This window comes from Saccopteryx bilineata, chromosome 3, assembly GCF_036850765.1.
Source record: "Saccopteryx bilineata isolate mSacBil1 chromosome 3, mSacBil1_pri_phased_curated, whole genome shotgun sequence".
Classification (NCBI taxonomy): domain Eukaryota; kingdom Metazoa; phylum Chordata; class Mammalia; order Chiroptera; family Emballonuridae; genus Saccopteryx; species Saccopteryx bilineata.
The window spans coordinates 55,267,674-55,288,863 of NC_089492.1; positions in this window are offsets into that span (position 1 = coordinate 55,267,674).

Genomic DNA, 21,190 nt, shown 5'->3' on the forward strand with positions numbered 1-21,190 from the left:
AAAGAATCAGAGAATCTGAACAGATTATAACTAATGACATTGAAGCAGTAATCAAAAAACTGTCAACATGTACAACTGAAATCTATAAAACTTTGTTAACCAGTGTCACCCTAATACATTCAATAAAAAAGAAAATCTCCTGACAAACAAAAGTCCTGAACCAGATGGCTTTACAGGTGAATTTTACCAAACATTCAAAGAAGAACTAACATATATCCTTCTCAAACTATTTAAAAAATTTAAGAAGGAAGACTCTCAAGCTCATTTTATAAAGCCAGGATTATCCTAATTACAAAACCAGATAAAAACAGTACAAAGGAAGAAAATTATAGGCCAATATCTCTGATGAACATAGATGCTAAAACCCTCAACAAAATTATTAGCAAGCTGGATTTAGCAATACATTAAAAAAGTCATACACCATGACCAAGTGGGATTTATTCCAGAGATGCAAGGTTGGTACAATATCTGCAAATCAATACATGATACACTACAGAAACAAAATAAAGGGTAAAAATTACACGATTTTGTCAATAGATACAGAAACAGCATTTGATAAAATCCAGCACTCATTTATGATAAAACTTTCAGCAAAGTGGCAATAGAGGGAACATATCTCAATATAATAAAGGTCATATATGACAAACCTACAGCCAACGTCATACTCAATGGGCAAAAACTAAGTGTTCCCCTTAAAAAGGAACAAGACAGAGATGTCCACTTTCACCACTTTAATTCAACATAGACCTGGAAGTCCTAGCCACAGCAATCAGACAAGAAGTAGAAATAAAAGGCATCCAAAAAAACCCCTAAACATTCCACCCCCCAAAAAAATGCTAGAACTAACACACGAATTCAGTGAAATAACAGGACACAAAATAAATATCCAGAAATCAGTTGCATTTTTTGCACCAACAATAAACTATCAGAAAGGGAACCAAAGAATACATTCCCATTCACAATTGCATTTAAAAAAATACCTAGGAATAATTTAACCAAGGATGTAAAAGATCTGTATTCAGAAAATTATGAGACACTGAAGAAAAAAATGGTAAGAATCATGCTACCTGATATCAAACTATACTATAAGGCTGTAGAAATCAAAACAGCATGGTACCATAATCAAAACAGACATATAGATCAATGGAACAGAATAGAGAGCCCAGAAATAAACCCATGCCTTTATGGTCAATTAATATTTGACAGAAGAGAAAAGAACATACAATGGAGTATAAAGATAGCCTATTTAATAAGTGGTGTTGGGAAAATTGTACAGATAAATACAAGAAATTAAAACTAGATCACCTTTTTATACTACATAGAAGAATAAATTCCACATGAATTAAAGAGTTATATTTAAAACCATAAATATCCTAGAAGTAAACATAGGCAGTAAAATTTCAAACATTTTTCTATAGCAATATTTTTTCTGATATATCTGTTTGGGTAAAAGAAAGAAAATATACATGAGACTACATCAAACTAAAAAGTTTTTGCACAGCAAAAGAAATCATCAACAAAATGAAAAGACAACTCACTGAAGGGCAGAGCATATTTGCCAATGATATGTGCATTAAGTGCTTATTATCCAAAATTTATGAAAAACTTATAAAACTCAACACCACCCCCCCCCAAATAATCCAAGTAGGAAGTGGGCAAATGTCTTGAATAGACACTTCTCTAAAAAAGACATACAATTGACCAACAGATGTATGAAAAGACACACAATGTTACTAATCATCAGAGAAATGCAAATTAAAACCACAGTGAAGTATTATGTCACACCTCTCAGAATGGCTATCATCAATAAATCAACAGACAAGTGTTGTTGAGGATGTGGGAAAAAGGGAACCCTTGTGCACTGCTGATGGGAATGCAGACTGGTGCAGCCGCTGTGGAAAGCAGTACAAAGTTACTTCAAAAAATTAAAAATGGAACTGCCTAAGACCCAGTGATTCCATTTCTGATAATACATCTGAAGACACCTGAAATGCTGATTTGAAAAAATATATGCACCCCCATTTTTTATTGCAGTGTTATTTATAATAGCCAAAAATTGGAATCAGCCCAAGTGCCCAGTGGTAGATGAGTGGATAAAAAAGCTGTGGCACATTTACACAATACAATATACTTGGCTGTAGAAAGAAGAAAACCTTATATTTTTTGACAGTATGTTGGACTTGGAGAGTATTATGCAAAGTGAAATAAGCTAGTCAGAAACAGATAAGTACCATGTAATTTCACTTATATGTGGTATCTAATGAACAAAATAAAGTAATAAACAAAATAGCCACACACTTATAGATACGGAGAACAGACTGACAGCTGTCAGAAGGTAGGGAGGTTTTGGAGCCTGGTGAAAAAATTGAAGGGATTAAGCAAAAAAACCGAACAAACTCATAGATACAGACAATGGTATGGCAATTATAAGAGGGAAGGGAGGGAGGTAGAATAAGGCAAAGGGGGGATAAATTGTAATGGGAGGAGACTTGATTTGGGATGGTAAACACACAATACAGTATACAGATGATGTATTATAGAATTGTACATCTGAAATCTATATAATTTTATTAGCCAATGTCACCCCAATAAACTCAATTAAAAAATAAATCTTGAAATTCTCCCACTTTGTCCTTTTCTGTAATTGTTTTGGCAATTACAGGTTTTTAACATTTCCATATAAATTTTACAATCAGTTTGCCAATTTATTCAGAAAATCCTGCTGGGATTTAGATTGAACTGAATTAAATTTGTAGATCAGTCTTGGGAGAATTAACATCTTAACAGTTGTGCCTCCCAATTCATGAATATTGTATATCTTTCTATTTATTCAGTCGTCTTTAATCTTTCTCAGCATTATTTTATAGTTTTAAGTGTATAGCTATTGCACATATTTTATTAATTTTATTACTAAGTATTTCATACATTTTGATCTCTTTCAAATAGTATGGATTAAAATTTTTTTCAATTATTTGTCATTAGTTCTGTTTTGTTTCTAATGCAGATGGACAAGTTCTTATGGGTACAAATGTTTGTTATTCTACTTTAGAGTATTAGTCAGTCATGCATTTCTCCTTTCTTAGCCTGTAGGTGGCTTCCTGTAGTCTTCATTGCCCGCATACAGGCACAAGTACTTGTATATAATAGGCATTCAGAAAGTTTTTGAATGGAGGTATCACTTTCAAGATCAAGTTCATTTTGGATTAATTCTCAAAGGACCATTACGAGGCACTCAGAATTTTAAAATCTGGAGATTCTCATATCTTGAGCTAAATCTGACAGACAGAGTGAAGTGATTTGACAATTATTTGACTGATTCAAAAAATGGGGACTTTTTTGCTGCACTTGACTGACATCCAAATTATTCATTGTTCTCTTAACAAGATAAATGTCAAATCACATCCTTACTTGTGTTATCTCAAGAGAGAAGCCTAAGGAGAAAAAAAAAGAAAAAGGAGAAGTAATGATTGATTCTAAAGTAACAATATTGCATTCCGATGTATCCTATAGGGAGCTGTTGCCACTCAGGGACCTTAGAGGCAGAGGGGATCCAGGAATTAGAGGATCAGATGAAAGTAGTTTCCTCTCTAACCTTGAGTTTTCATGGTCATTGGACTAGATTATAAATTTATCTTAGTTTTTAAAAAAAGCTGCAATCTAGAGAGAGAAGGAGTTTTTTATTTTGGTGAGTAGCACCATAATCTTATTTTGAAGGTTTGAAATTGGAGACTCCAGACATCGTCATGTGTCTTCCCCTCCCAAGTTCTATTTGATTGTTACTGTTTCTAAATTAAAAAAATATATATGTATTTTAAATTAAAAAGTAACAACTAATTAAAATAAACAAGTAATTATTCTGATATTAAATTCAGACTTTTGGTAGAAAAACAAGATTTCTGGGTTGTTTTGAAAACAGGAAGCTATAGAAGGCCTTGGCCTTTGTTTTGCAATGGCAGCAGCTGGTTAGAATGAGGAGGGGCTGCTCTCTAGTTTCTCTCTAGTTTTAGTGCCTTCTTTAGTTCTCCACAGTTTACACCATCCTGACCCCTGACCCTCTTTACTAATATTAACATATTTTATATGCTTATCCCTAGAGACATATGGCTTTGCAAGCTATGATGTCTGGGAATTCAGATAAAAAAACTTGCTTGTTACTTGTGACCCTGACACCTTCTTGAATCTTCTTATCCATCACTATGCCCTAGTGAATCTACCTTTACAATGCCTCCCAAATGTGTCATCTCCTCTCTTTCCCCTTCCTCAATGCCTTTTCCATCCTTCTTCTCAGGTCGACGACTCCCACGAGCTCACTGTGTTCCATGCTGTGGGAGCAATCATGAGGAAGAAGGAAGAGGTAGGGAGGAAGAAGAATTTCTGTCCCAAAGGAAATAGCAATATTTCTGCAGCAATACGGGGACAAGGTACAGTTTCCTGAGCTCTAGTCTTCTATCTCTGGGAATTCACCTCATCTGGGAAGCGAGTCATTACTGGAAGAAAAAGAAAATGAAGGTCCTTAGAGAGGCCTGTACTCTATTTTTAATCCTCTTTTTTTGGGTTTCCACTTTGATTCCCTTCAGTAGTTTATTTCTATCATTTCTGCAGGCTGTTTACCATAGGGAAGTTAGGATTTAGATAGTGTAACTTTTCAAATCACTTAAATGAATGTATTTGAGAGACGAGCATCAGAACTTTTGGTCTGAGACCTCTACCAACCACCTGCTGGAGAGACTGTTAGATCAAAAACATCCACATTCGGAAAGTCTTGATTGGCAACACTGCTGATAATTGTCTTAAAATTCCTGAGTCAAGATGGCCTGCATATGAAATAAAGGGATCTCAGCTGTATTAATTGTTGTAAATATTAGAAGCGACAGAGTTTGTCTTTAATTTGTGAGAAGAACTCCCTGGCTATTAGCAGCACACACTGCAGCTGATGTGGAATGGGAGCACCCAGAGTGGTGCTGCGGGATGAGAAATCTCAACTGAAGAAGCAAGGCCTCCCTCAGGAAAGGCCTCACGTGCTGTCAGACTGGAAATAAGTTTGGAAGCTGAGAACATAAAGGTGCCCTGCGCGCGCGCTTGTGTGCGTGTGTGTGTTTAGTGTGGGTGCACAGGGTAAGACCTCCCTCCTATTTATTTAGTGAATGCAGGAAAGTAAGAGAAACTTTGTCTATGCCTAAATTCTTTCCCCTCTTATATCTTGATTATAGATAATTGAAAAACTTAAACATGCATACGTAACCATAGCTTATGGCAGGAGTGCATTAATCCTAAGTGAAACAACTATTAAGTGAAAGTGCAGATTCCTAGGCCCATGGCCAGAGAGTCTGATGCTGGATGTCTCCAGGCATGTGTTAGATTCAGGGAGTACTGGGGCCGCCAAAGAGTGTAACTATGGAAGGAACAGTAAGTGCTGATATGGCTCCTGTGAGGCTGGGAACAAAGAAGGTCAGAGACCCTTATCAGAAGTTTAGGTTTGAAATTCGCCACTAAGCTAAAACCTGCCCCTGTTGCTATGCTGCATGCAACCTCCCTAGCCAATAGCTAAACTGCCACATTTGCTTCTGTATTATGCTTGCTCACTTAAGATATATAAGGGCCTGGCTGTAAGCTCCAGGCGCGGCTCCCATTTGCAGCTCCTTGTGAGCACGGTGTCTCCGGACATCTCGGGAGTTCGCCCCTGCGCAGGTTAAACTGACCAATAAAGTAACATCTTAACTCCTGAAAGTCTCCGACGTTTGTTCTCGTACCCGGTGGATGCTACAGCATGCACTCTGTAACAACAGCCCCAGGCGATCCTCCTGTGACCGTCAGATCATACAAACCTAGAGAAGTGTCTACGAGAAACCACAAATGGATGTGGACTGGGCTAATGCTCTAACCTCTGGACCTCAGATCTTGTAGCTGCATTGATTGTCCTGAAAGACATCTTGAAAGTCACACACACATATACCCCATACACATATACACACTACACACACCAAACAAACATACATCACACACTGGTATACACATAACATATACACACACTACATATACTACACCTAACACACACCACATACATATATACAACCCCCACACATGACACATAGATAAGTACTATACATTACATCAGTGGTTCTCAAAGTGTGTGCCAGGGTGCACTGGTGCACCCTAGAGGATTTCCATGTGTGCCCTATATTCCAGAGAAATGTGTGCCTGTTGGAGACCAGGAAACCAACGGGGTTTTTGAAGTTTAGATTTTCAGGGGACAGGTGTGGGGAATTGGCTGTAAGCTGACAGTTGGCCCAACCCCCACCTCACTTGCCTGATTAGGTTGCAAAAGGCTTTTAAGTTGTGGTGCTGGATTGTTTATACAACCCCCCATATTCCCTGGAAAGACTGGAGGCAAGTTTCTTCTATCCTTTGTTTGGTGTAAAGTTAAGATGATATGTATGGTTGTATGGTGAGGGTTTTCCGCACTCAACACAATTAAGAGTAAAAAGAGAGGAATTCTTCAATGTATTGACGAGGAAATGAGAGTTTGCCTTTCAAATATATGCCCAGACATTGAAGAAATTGTTAGGACACATCAGCCTCATGTTTCTCATAAACAAAAAAATGAAAAAATTTAACACATTTGCCCGAACCTGCTGAATTTACTAAATCTTACTAAGAATGTATCTATATATATAAAAGGATAACTTTTTGGTCTTTTTTAAAAATTTTTTAACCCTTCTTTTTTACAAACTCTAAAAAGTATAACAAAAAATGTAACATAAAAATGTTTTTTAAAGTCAGAATAAATTTAATTTTGTCATATTTATTTTGTTTAATTACCATAAAAGCATGCTTGGACTTTATATTTTTTCTTTCATATTTGATTTAATTATTATAACATATTTTTCAGAAATTTGTATATAGTGTGCCTACAATTACTTGTAGGATTTTAAATGCGCCCCAACTTCAAAAAGTGTGAGAACCACTGCATTACATACATGCACACATACCACAGACACATACAACACACGAGTACACACACATACACATACCACGTACATATACAAACAACACAGACACACACTTACTATACACATACACCACATAGATACACATACACCACAAATACACAAGCACATACGTGTGTCTGCATTTTGCTTTTTCATTTAAAATACAAGAAAAGCACCATTCAAAAGAACAAAGTCTTTTCCTTAAGTCCCTTGAAGTCCTTAAAGAGAAAATTCAAGTCACAGAAATGAACTCAATCATTATCCTTCTCAGAACCTAGTCGCTGCTGCAAGACGGACTCTATTGATATTACAATGAGAGGAGAAGGCAGACACAAAAGCTCTGTTTAAAATGTTTCTTTTAAAGATATCTCCAACAAATGCACAACCTTGTTTCATATTTAATCTGTTTTGGGTTAAGGAAACTAAATGATACTATGTAGTGAGTGAGTAAAAGAAGCAGGATAAAGTCATGTAACCAGGAGGTAGGAGAGTTGGTGATTGAGGGCACAGTTTTGGAAGTTGGGGCCAGAATCATCTGGATTCTAGTTAATTCTGGATTCTAGTCTAATCCTAGTTAACTGGATTCTAGTTAGTCCAGGTTCTGTTACTTGTGGCCTTGACTAAGCTCATAACCTCTTCATGCCCCATCTATAAAAGGCCATAATTATGGTACCTCATTCATAAGATTATTATAAGGAATAAAATGGAAAATGCATACAGGAGGGTGCAAAACATATTTCAGAGTAGACAAATGTTAATTTTTATGAATAAGCAGACTGACCCATGACTTTCTCTGCATTCCCTGCCCCTGTCAGTCTTCAACTCTACTTCTTAGTGACCAGAAGAAGAGAGAAGAGAGCTGATAGAATAAGGCTATAGGAGAGAATGGGGGGTGGGGAGGAAGGAAAAGGGTCATGGGGGCACATTGGGATCACTTGGTGTGGCTTGTTCTCTCCTCTTCCCACCACATCACTTACTAATAGACCTCAACAATCATCTTCTTATTGGATGGGCTGGGAGGCTGGCTTTATGATCTATACTCTCTAAAGATACAAATCGATCAGATTTACAACTTCTGCTTTTCATCCAAATAGACCTCGGCAGTGAACACTTAATTTCAGATCCCTCAAATATTAGAAGTAGTGTTGAGCATAACTTCTTTTCTTTTCCTGAATTCAGGAGCCATAAAAACCAGCCAGGAGGAGGTCCTCAGACCTAGTTCTTTATTGCAGATGTTACAAAATAGTGACCGGCAGTTGGAACTTGGCCTGCAGATGTGTTTTGTTTGGCTCATATGGTATGTTTTAAAATTTGGAATTGGTGTCTAGCGTTTCAGAATAAGAAAGCTTACATAAATGTACGAACATCCAGCCTATTTTCGAAATCAGATCTGGTTCTCATCCAGGCTCCCATTCACATTTGGACTTGCAGGTCAGAGCTGAGCGTGGCTGTCCTGGGAGGGACATGGGCCCTGCGGGTTTTGGGCCCTAGTGGGCTAGCTGTATACATTCTAATTTTCCTGGAGTTTTGAATTCTATTGCTGGCTTGACAAGCTTCCTTAGAGCCTGACCTGAAAGTCTAGAAAGGACCTAATCTCTCTGGCCTCACTTTACTCATTTGTAAAATAAGCTAAGATACTTCCAGTTCTAAAAATGATTGCTCATGGTATGAACCCTGCATTTGACATAGGTGGAGATGTCCATGTCGGGCCATATCTGTCAGTCCTTGTTTTCTTTCTTTTTCCCTGCCTGAGCTGTAAGGGCTGTGCTACGGATAAACATCCCCTCTTTGACCAGACTCCACTCAGGCTCCTCTGAGCCATCTTCTCAGCTAGGCCTCAGCCTTGGTTGAACAAAACTAACTGTTCCGAACAGCTCAAGGCTGCATCTCTGGGATGACCATAGCCTCTTTCAAGTATCTGCCTGACAAAACTCAAGGTTGCCAAAGAGTTTACTGTTTGTCCCAGCTGACACCTGAAGAGAGTGCCCCTGCGTCCCAGTCTCGGTGGGAGGGGCAGAGCTGAAGTTTGATAAATGCCAGTTAGCAAACCCAGTTGCTCCCACATGGACCAACCCCTGCCTCCCTCCCCACTCTCTGTAACTTTTCACTGCTCTGATTCTACAGAGCTCCTGCTCACCCCTTCTGCTTCCTCATTCTCCTTTTAAAGGCCAGTTACCTCTGTAACAAATTGAAGTTGAGGTCAGTTCATGCTGGACGTTCCTCCTATTGTAATAGTGAATTGCTGAACAATATCTGTCCTTAGCACTTTAACTAGTGTCTGGCTATTTTTTCTTTGACAATGCTCATATCTCGGCGGTTCAGAGCCAGCCAGTTTATGAAGCCCCTAGTTGAATCCCAACTGTCTCCTCCACTTTAATCATACTTCATCATATTTGGGTTGTAGTATTTAGTACTAAAGTCTATTTTAGCACTTGGGAGAGAGTGGGCCCTCAGTAAGCATTTGTCGAGTAAACAGGTGAATTGGTTACAAGGTTGGCATTCTGACTTGCTAGGCAGGGCATTTCAAGGAGTGAGAAACTGCAATCCTAAAGAGGAGACTTTTTTCACACACTAAAAACCAAAACAAAACCAGTTTATGCCAAATACTTAGGGAAGTGTAATGAACAAGCCCAGATGAGACTGCTTACCATTAAACTGAATTGCCAAAATAAGTGAGAAATTGCAGTTTACCATTGTAAACTACAGTTAGGCATCACTCTCTTAAGTGATGCGTAGAGTAAATTCTATTTTAGTAGTTTATGTTTGGTATAAATAAAGAATGTAAGTAAACAATGGAAAGATAGCTATGATAAGAAAGTGATTTTAATTTTTAAATATTGTAGCTGTTTCCTTATGAAATGAATAGGTTATTTAAAAGGTATGGAAATGAGATAGAAACCTGACCCCACGCATTGGCTCACGGGATAGTGATAGATTTCATTGCCTCTTTCATCCTCTCGTATCCAATGCCTTGGGTAGCATATACACTTACTCCCTTGATGCAATGTCCATAATAAATAATGCCATGTTTTCAATTTTAAGGTAATAAATAAATTGCTAAGAGGTAAATAATTTTTTTCTATTTCTCTTCTATATTGCTTCTTATCTCTGCTTCCAGAGCAAGTCACTTTTGAAATGTGTGCATATTCTTATCCATGTTTTTTATACTGTTATTTCATCTTTTTGGGTTAATAAAATAGATAGGATTGAGTCGTCTGTTCATAAGATCACATTTAAGATTATCAACTTCATATATACTTCTGACATTATTCATTATGTTTTTGAGATTTATCCATGTTAATACATATATTTCTAGTTTAATCATCTTACTTGCTTTGTGGAATAATTAAGCTACAATTTATGATTCATTACCTTATTATGAGCATTAATTTATTTTCATTACAAACAACGCTGTAGTGAATGCCTCTGAATGTACTTGTTGCTCACATGTTCCTGAGTCTTTCAAGAAATACACCTGCATTGGATTACCAAGGCCTTAGGTCAGGGGTCGGGAATCTTTTTGGCTGAGGGAGTCATGAACGCCACATATTTTAAAATGTAATTCTGTGAGAGCCATACAACGACCAGTGTATGTTACACATTATCCGATAAAAATTTGATGTTGTCCCAGAGGACAGCTGTGATTGGCTCCAGCCACCCACAACCATGAACTTGAGCAGTAGGAAATGAATGGATTGTAATACATGAAAATGTTTTATATTTTAACGTTATTATTTTTTTATTAAAGATTTGTCTGCGAGCCAGATGCAGCCATCAAAAGAGCCACATCTGGCTTGTGAGCCATAGGTTCCCGACCCCTGCCTTAGGGGATATGCCCCTTAACTATATCAGTTATTGGCAAATTGTGCTGTGAAGCAGTTGTACCAATTTACTCCCTAAAAAGCAGTATTGTAAATTCCTTTTTCTCTACATTTTCTCCTAAACTTGATAGATATTAAATTTTTTATCAATGCAATGTATGTGAAATAGTGTCTTAGTTGTTGTTTTACTTTACCCTGCCTGATAGTAGGTGAGATGAAGATTTTTTCTTGTATTCATTGATCATTTGGGCCTTCATTTCTCTCAACTACTTATTCATATCTTCTGGCTATTTCTGGTGTTTTTTTTTCTTGTTTTTTTTTTTTTGTTTTTTTTTTGTTTTTTGTTTTTTCCAGAGACAGAGAGAAAGTCAGAGAGGGATAGATAGGGACAGACAGACAGGAATGGAAAGAAATGAGAAGCATCAATCATTAGTTTTTTGTTGCGACACCTTAGTTGTTCATTAATTGCTTTCTCATATGTGCCTTGACCGTGGGGTTACAGCAGACCGAGTAATCCCTTGCTCAAGCCAGTGACCTTGGGTTCAAGCTGGTGAGCTTTGCTCAAACCAGATGAGCCCATGCTCAAGCTGGCGACCTCAGGGTCTTGAACCTGGGTCCTCTGCATCCCCATCCAACGCTCTATCCACTGCGCCACAGCCTGGTCAGGCTCTTCTGGCTATTTTCTATTGAGTGGTTTAACTTTTTATTTGTAGGAATTATGCACATGTTGCAGATCTTAATTCTTTGTTGATTAACTATGTGGCAAATAATTTCTCTCTGTTTAGGAAGACTTTTATTAAATTAATTTTCAAGTTATGAGAATGTCAAATTTACTGGCCCTTTCCTTAGAGCTTTTTTTTTTGTAGTGTAAGCAATCTTGCCAACACTTTACACATTATGATTTAAAAAAAAAAAGAAAAAGAAAACGGAATCACAAGTGTTTGTGAGGATGTGGAGGAACCTGGAACTCTTGTGCACTATTAGTAGAAATATAAAATTATGCAGCCACTATTGAAAACAGGATGAGGTTCTTGAAAAAAAATTTAAAATGGGACTAATTTATGATCCAGAAATTCCATTTCTTGGTATATATTCAAAAGCACTGAAAGTAGGATCTCAAAGAGGTATTTTTTATATCCCTGCTCACAGCACATTATTTACAATAACTAAGAGGTAGAAGTAAGTCAAATATTCATCTATGGGTGAATGGATAAACAGAATGTAGGAGATACATACAATGGAATATTATTCAGTCTTGAAAAGAAAGGAAATTCTGTCATAATGCACTATAACATGGATGAACCTTGAAGACATTATGCTGTATGAAATATACCAAACACAAAACAACAAATGCTATATTATTCAATTTATAGAAAGTATTTAAAATGGTTAAATTCACAGAGACAGAAAGCAGAATGGTTTTTGCTACGGGCCAGGGAAAGAGAGGGATAGGGGGTGATTGTTTTATTGGTATAGAATTTTAAGTTTTGCAAGAAGAAAAAATTCTGGAGATCTATTGCCCAACAATGTGAATGTATTTAACACTATTGAACTATATACTTTAAAATGGCTAAAATTCTAATTTTATGTTATGTGTGTTTTTTTAAAATCAATTTAAAATAAAAAAACTCAGAAAACCTTTAAAAAAACTTGAAAAACTTTCCCAAATTGAGATCATAAAGATGTTTTCCTATATCATCTTGTAAGTTTAATTTTTGACTTTTGTACCTACAGCTCTTATTTAGATAATTTCTTTGTGAATGTGGCATATTTGTTTCAATCCAATTTGTTGAACTGTACCTCCTTTTTCAGTTATTTATGGGTCTGTTTCTGGTCTTTTTACTTTCTGATTACTTTGTGAGTTCTGTGCCAGGGTCACACCTTCTTAATTGCTATTACCTTATAATCCTGATTTTTGATAAGGCGAATTCTTTTTCATCATTCTTTTTTTTTTTTTTAAAAAAAGATCCTGAGGATATCTTCTAGGAGAATTTTAGAAAGAGCTTATTAGTTTGAACACAAAGATCTTATTTGGATTTAGATTGGAATTCAATTTAACTGGAGTAAACTGAAGTGCTTATGGTACTGACTTTCTTATCTATGGGCATGATTTAGCTCTCCCTTTTACTTAAGATTTCTTTAATGATTTCTGTTAAATTTTGAAATGTTCTTTTTTTTGTTTACATTTATTTATTGATTTTTAGAGAGAGAGAAAGGGAGAAAGAGAGAGAGAGAGAGAAACATTGACCTGCTCCTGTATGTGTCCTGACCAGGGATTGAATGGGTAACATTTGTGTATCAGGATGATGCTTTAACCAACTGAGCTATCCCTGCCAGAGCTGAAAATTACTTCATATAGATCTGGAGCCTCTTTATTATATTTATTTTTATTCTTAATTATTTTGTTTCTAATCTTAATAATATAGCATTTTTAAAAATAATATTTTTAGCTAGTTGATTCAAGTTGACAGGAAAGCTATTGATTTTACAGAGAACAACTTACTGTATTTTATTTATTTATTTATTTATTTATGGACAGGAAGGGAGAGACAGTTATATGAGTTAGTTACAGCACAATATTTCATAAGAAAATATTTGTAAGTTACAACATATAGGTTTGAAGAATACCTTAATTATTCTTAAGATAGGAGACATCTCTAAGTAATATCATATTAAGATTTTCATCAGTTGGACATTGTCAAAGCAGATAGTAAAATGTTTAGAGTTTGAGTAATTCTCAAACTGTAGCAAAGTGATTTTCTGCTATTATGAAGAAAAAATATGAGAGCAAGATTTATGTTAACATAGTACTTAACAGGCATATAGGAAGCAGATAAAATAGTAAATGTGAAGAGTGTTTCCATCAAAAAAATTGTCATTACTTTTAATCTTTTTTCTCTAGTAGCCATTTGAATTTTCTTTAACTTCATATTCTGAAGTTTGTTTTATTTATCTTGTTCATGACTTGATGTGCTTCTTTAACCCGAAGAAATATATTTATTTAATTAAAAAAATCAGCTATTACATCTTTGAATCTGAGTGCTTCACACCCACTCTGTTCTTTTACTTCTGGAATTTTGTTGGAACTTATGGTTCTACAGAGTGTTTACAAAGTCAGAAAATAGTGGACACTCATTTTTTTTTTTAAAAAGAATTATATTCATTTAGGAATAATTTACATATAATAAAGTTTACCTTCTTTTGATGTTCTTTCTGATGAGTTTTGGTAATGTATGCAATCATTTAACTGCTACCACAATAAAGATGTAGAAAATTTCTATCACTCCAGTAAATTTTCTTATGTCCCTTTGCATTGAACCTTCTTTTCTGACTTTCAGCCCCTGGAAATGACTAATCTGATCTCTGTTCTTATACTTTTGCATTCCCTAGAAGCTCATATAAGTTAAATCATAGAGGATGTAGATTTTTGTATTTGGCTCTTTTATTTAGTATAATGCTTTTAAGGTTCATATAAGTTGTGGCATGCATCCATAGTTAGTTTATTTATATTGATGACTCATATTCCTTTATATGGGTGTATCACAGTTTGTTTATTCATTCATCAGAGACATTTCAGTTGTTCCTGGTTTTTGGCAAGCATGAATATGAGTAAAGCTGCTACAAACTTACATACAGGTGTTTTTATTTCTCTTGGGTAAATAGCTAGCAGCACAGTTGCTGGAATGTTATAGTAACACCTTAAGTGTGAGATTGCTAATGGATGTTATAAGAAACTGATAAGCTATTTTCCAAAGTAGTTACACCATTCTATATTCCTATCAACAATGCCCAAGAGTTTTATTTCCTATGCATCCTTGCTAACACTTTGTATAGGCAGTTAAAAAAATTAAAGAATTCTTTTTTGGTAAAGTGGCTGCTCAAATCTTTTGCCCACTTTAAAAATAAGTGGTTTGTATTTTTATTATTGAATTGGAAGCATTCTTTATATAATTTATATACCTGTCATTGACTAAATATTTTGCAAATGTTTTCTCTTAGTCTGTGACTTGGCTTTTACTTTCCTTCACAGTATCTTCTGAGGAACATAACTTTTTATTTTACGAAGTGTAATTTATTGTTTGTCTTTTAGGTTTTGTTTTTGTTTCTTAAGAAATCTTTGCCTAACCCAAACTTATTTTTAAACAGTATGTTAATTGCATCTTTAAAATTATATGATCAATATGTTTTTCTTCAACTTGTCCAGATACATTTTTAGGATAGAAAAATCTCTCAATTTAAGACATATGAGTCTGGTCGCTAATCAGAAAAAAGTGCAACATACACACCATTTTCTCTGTGTTTTCAGATTTTGGAGTAGTCAATAATGTATTTTTTTTCCAGATTAGCAATTGTACATACTACTTTATATTTAGAGATGCTTCACATAAATATATATATATGTTCTCCAAGGTTCATAAGTACAGCGGGTCTTTAATTAATGTCATTGATAGGTCCTGCAACTTTAAGCAAAATAATGTATATTGAAATCATTTTTATTATAAGCAAATTGAAATAAACATGAACTAAGTACTTATGGCATCTCATCAATGTGATAACAAAATCTTAAAATAAATAATGGTTTTGAGAATCTGCTGTCCTGTTTTATACTTGATCTCATTTTATCTCTTTGTGTTTTACTTGGATCATTTCCTTAGAGTCATCTGTTAGTATGCTCATGCTCTCTTTGTCCATTGCTGATCTGTTGTATTCTGTTCACTGGATTTTTTTTCATATTAAAGGTTATAAATTTTTTTTTTTAATTTGGAGAACTTTCTAAAGTACCCCTATTTATTTTTTTAAAGCTATCCTACCTTTTTTTTTTTTTTAATGATTCTGGTCATTCAATTTTATCTTTAGTCATTTAAAACATAATTATTTTGAAATCTTTTTAGGTTTTTCAAAGAATTTGAGTCCTTTTGGGGGCAAATTTGTACTTCATGAAACGACCTTCCTTTTTTGACTGATTTTCTCATGTGGTCTGCAGCTTTTTATTGTGAGTTGACCGTTTTACAGAGGTTTTAAATTATTTGTGTGTGTGAAGATGCATATTTGTATGTGTACACTGTGGGAGTACTCCAGGCTGAGACAGTGACATTACACACTGGCTTTGTGGTAGCTTGTTGATGGGTCTTGGGGCTACCAGTCGTCCTAGAGCAGTGCTTATAGTCTTATTGGCTTATTTTTGTTGTTTTGTCTATGAAGACAAGGAGCTCATTAGAGCTTCTCTTTTCACATAGTGCAGGCATAAGGCAATATTCCTCCCTGTGGGTGTCAGAGCTGCCATATCTGACTTTAAAGCCCCTCTTCTCTCCCCAGCCCCACCAGAAGCAGCAGATTCCCCTTACTGTTTCCACTCTGATTTCATTTTCGATATCTGACTACTGAAGAGTTCCTTATATTTTAAACTTTATTACATACTTAAAAATATTCTTAATACTTATTTTACCCATTATTTTGTGTTTTTGACAAGGAAAGGATTTCTTTACAGTAGTTGTCGACCACATTGCTAGAAATCCACTCTGTATTTCAGTTTAAAATTATTTTCCACTTAAGTAGTTTATGCACTTTAGGTTCACTGTTTTAACTTGACCTTTTTCTTCTTGTGGAAGCATTCCCCTGAGTTATCACAATCACTAAATTAGCACAGGTTTTGCCTTTTTGTTGCTTATATTTCCCTTCTTCCCTCATCATATAATCAGCGTGAAAACACTGCAATAGTCTGTATATTCATCCCATTATACATTTGGAGATTAGTGGAGAACAAAATGTTTTTATTTGAGTACAAGAAGTTGAATCTGGTTCAATTTTAGGTCTGACGTGTTATATGGGAAATATGTATCATGCCTTCTCCTACGAGGATTTTACTACCTGGTTGAAGAAGATAGAGATTTAAAAGAAAGAATTTTATAATAATGTGAGACAAAATGTAACCCAGTACTATACCTTTGAACTATAAGTACACAGAAATGGGACAACCTTGTAGAGGAGATGAGGTTGGGAAAGACCTTTCAGGAGCCTGAGTTAGACCCTAAAAGACACTGAGAATTTGGATTGACAAAAAAGAGAGCAGCTGTCCTAACAAGGAAAGAGCCTCAGAAAAATACAATATGTGCACAGAATATAAGGACTCAGTAAAGAGACCAAAATGTTCTCCCTTTAGCTACAGGAAGTAAACAATATGCAAGGAAATGATTTTGCTAACAAAATAATCCAGTAATTCTCTTGAGGGGTACATAAGGAGTACTTTTACAGAAGAATGAATTGGCAGCTATTCTTTGGTAAAACAAAAACCAATAGGCAAACATTTTATTTACTGATATTAACTAAGGAACAACTTCAACCATGACATTTTTATTTTTCCATACACATTCTAACACACAATGAAGTGGATTTTTCCTTTACAAAGGACTATAGAATGCACACTAGCAACTCTTCTCCCTCTGGAATAAAATCTAGTACTTGTTTGGGAAACAGAATGTGAGACGCATCCAGGTTCCTGAAACCAAAGAAGGGATGTGAGGACCGTATTCATCTGAGCCCTCTGTCATCCTGGCGTCTTCTGTCATCTGAGCTTCTCTTCTAAGAATGGCTCCTCTTTTACCAGTTTTTGGAAATTAATTTTCTCTCAAATAAAGTTAGTTATATTTGCATTCTTTAAGCAGTCTTATGTTGGCAAGAGGACATACATTTACTCTTTTCAGGCATGTTGATCAAAAAACAAACATGCTTCCCCACAAAGGATTATTCCCATGATTTTACTGCCTCTTCCTATGACCACCGTTTATATCTGTATTTCATGCTGAAGCCAATGGGAGTTTCACATTTTCCCCTGGACTCTGTATGGGTCTCATCATTCAAGGACAAAAATTGCTGGCAAGCTATAATACATGTGTTTATATTCACTGACATTTGCATTGCTACAACTAAAAGATGCATTCTTCCTAAACATATATATTGGGGATGGTTAGAAAAATCTGTTTTGAGTCAAGCATGCTCCCTTTGATATGGGTTTCCAGCTGCTAACTGAATGCTGCTTTCGTTTTGTTAGTAAGAAGCTGAACTGACACCAAGTAAAAGCAGCCTAATGTTTGGGCTGTGTTCCATACTTGGCTATCCTAGAGTCACCAATAGTCAGAGATCTAGGAAGAAGCCATCTGTCAGACTTAAGAAAACCCAGCAAGATGCTGCTACCATATTTTCTTCTGTGTACTTGTAGGTAGACCTAATTAATGGATAGAATGTACTTTTGCATGAGAATAGAAAAAGTCTTTATCACAAATATGGGGAACCAGTAGGAGCTAGGGCAACCAAATAGCAATTATATGCTAAACTAATGGCCTTTCCTGCTTATGCATGATTAACTTTAAGCAAACTTCCACAAGTGGGCTCAACTTTCCTATCTCTCTTTTAGTGTATCCTTCTTGTTCCCAAGTACCTCATTTTTTAAATTAATGTTTCTGTTCACATCTCTGGGCTCTTCTTTTTCATCTTCCTCCCTGTACACTCTTCCTGTCTGGACCACACATCCACCACTACTTTTTGGAGACTGCTTTCCTCACAGGTGTCCATCTCACCAGCCAGGACTTGGCCCTATGAATAAGACATCTCTTATGATCTCCTTCCTTATTATAGCTGAGACACACCCATCAGCATCTTCTGCATTGATTGCCAAATTTGTTCTTCCACATTTTCATTCTCCTTCTAATTTTATTTTTACAACTTGTTGGTGGGCTGTTCTTTACTGTCCTTTGTGAAGCATGGAGAAATTAACACATAATTAATTTATTTGGTATTGGTTTTCTTTTAGCCTTTTCTTAATAAATTATTTAGCATGGAAAAGTAGTTTTTCCAGCATTGTCATGTAGGCCTCCCTGTCATCTGAAAACAATGGGAAAAAAAAGGAAAAAAAGAAAAGAAAAATGACGAAACTAATTCCTGGAAGTTGTAGAGATTGAGAAAGAATTAAGGCCTCACTGGAATAGCTGGTTTTGCTCTGAAATTGGGATAGTAAGTCTCCAGAAGATTTTCTCTGAAGTCACTTGAGTTTTAAGGAGGTCAAAAATAATCAGGACACTGAAATTGATGCCATTGTCATAAATAAAAAATAGAAAGCATTTTTGGCTCTCATCATCAGCGAGTAGACAGATTAACCATTCTTTGTCATAAAGCTAAGAACCTTCCTACTTCTCATCCAAAAACCTTTTTCTTAATTATATTTTGTCTGAACTGTTTTGTAGCTATTTTTTCTATACTCAATATTATAAACTAAATAAAACTGTTTCAATCTCTCAATTAAGATTTATAGTAAAACAAAACTCTTTCTTATTAGTTTTTTCTTTGATTCATAGTTTGGAAAAATAACCTATATGGTGAGTCAATCTCCACACAGTCATTTGGAAAGGAGAATGGCAGAACACTGAACCATTATCAGAAAGAAGCCACGGTTTCTCTTTCTCCAACTTGACAACTTATTTTCAACTCCAAGGCAAGAGAAAAAAGAGTAAGGGATTTTTCCTCTCAACCCCTGTGCATGCCACCATTATTGTCCCCACTTTCTATACCACATATTGGAAAGGGAAGATAGATATAAAAGGTCGATGTCCTTAGTTTTATTTTTTCATTCACTCATTCATTCATTTATCCACTTATGATATGTCAATAAGTTAGATACCGTATGGGGCATCTTCACAAAGGGTTTACTCTCTTAAACGTTTGAAACAGCTGCAACAGGATGAGAGCTTGGATTCAGGGCAGGCTGACCCCTGAGAGCCATGCCATATAAAGTCCACTATAATCTTAGGACACTCTGAAGCCAGCATTGCTAGAAAGCATTTTTAGTTCAACCTCTTTATTATACAGATGAAGATATTGAGATGCAGAGAAGAACAATGACTAGCTTAGGTTCCAATGTTTAGTGGCCATTCAAGAATGGAAACTTAGTGGCCAGACTTCCAGCCTGATATTTTTTCCACATTGCATCTTTTCTGTGACTTGAAATCATTTTGGAGGCATGCAGCCCTAACAACAGAAATGATTGTATGTTGCATCCTTTACTCGGGTGCCACATTTTTTTGTGTAAAAACTGTCAGTCATATAAAAGTAAAGTGAATAAAAAAGCAAACCCCATCTGCAGAATGTCAGGTTGAACCATTACCAACATTTCAGTATTTTGGCTTTATTTGTTTGTTTAAATTGCTAAGTATTTTAAAACATATTCCAGACCATGTAATTTCTCCTACAAATACTTCTGTACTTCTAATATTTATGATACCATTATTATACTTAAAAAATTAATAACAATTTTTCAATTATTACCCAATACTTAGCTATATTCAATATTTCTCAGTTTTCTCAAAAATTAATTTTAACTTTTTTTTTATTTTTCAAATTAAAATCAAAATAAGGGTACTGCATTCTGTTTGGTTGGCTATGTAGTATAAAAATTATTTTAAACCTTTAATAATCTCCATCAATATTTTCTTGCTATTTATGAGTTTTAGAAAAGCAAGTAATTTTTCTGTAAAATTTGTTATATTGCAAACTCAGCCAATTGCATCTTTTTTTTTTTTTGTATTTTTTTGAAGTTGGAAACAAGGAAGCAGTCAGACAGACTCCCGCATGCGCCCGACCAGGATCCACCCAGCATACCCACCAGGGGGCGATACTCTGCCCATCTGGGGATTTGCTCTGTTGCAGCCATAACCATTCTAGCGCCTGAGGCAGAGGCCACAGAGCCATCCCCAGGCCAACTTTGCTCCAATGGAGCCTTGGCTGCAGGAGAGGAAGAGAGAGACAGAGAGGAAGAAGAGGGGGAGGGGTGGAGAAGCAGATGGGCGCTTCTCCTGTGTGCCCTGGCCGGGAATCGAACCTGGGACTCCTGCACGCCAGGCCGACGCTCTACCACTGAGCCAACTGGCCAGGGCCCAATTGCATTTTTGAAGTGTTTTTTTTTCTAATCTCTTTATTCTATATATTTTCTGTAAACTGGTAGATGTATCTATAGGTTCTATTTGATATAACTTTGTTTTTTTGAAAGAGAATATGTTGTCGATATGGTGTATATTTTCAAAGGCATTACATCAGGTGACACTAATGCCTAGTTATTCTACTCCTTATGATGTTCAAACTGACTGATGAATTTAGATATTGTAAGTCTGATTCATCCATTATAAAACTTCTAATTAGCCACTCACCTAAAGGTTTTAACAACCATTGCTTAAATTAATTATTTTATTAGATTGTAAAGTTGGTATTTCCAATTCTGTCATTTTTTCTACATTAATTAATTGGAACTCATATATAAAAACTTTTTCTCATCAACTATTTGTCTACTCTAAAATATAATGTATACAAGAAAGGCAAGATAGATGCCTTTATTAT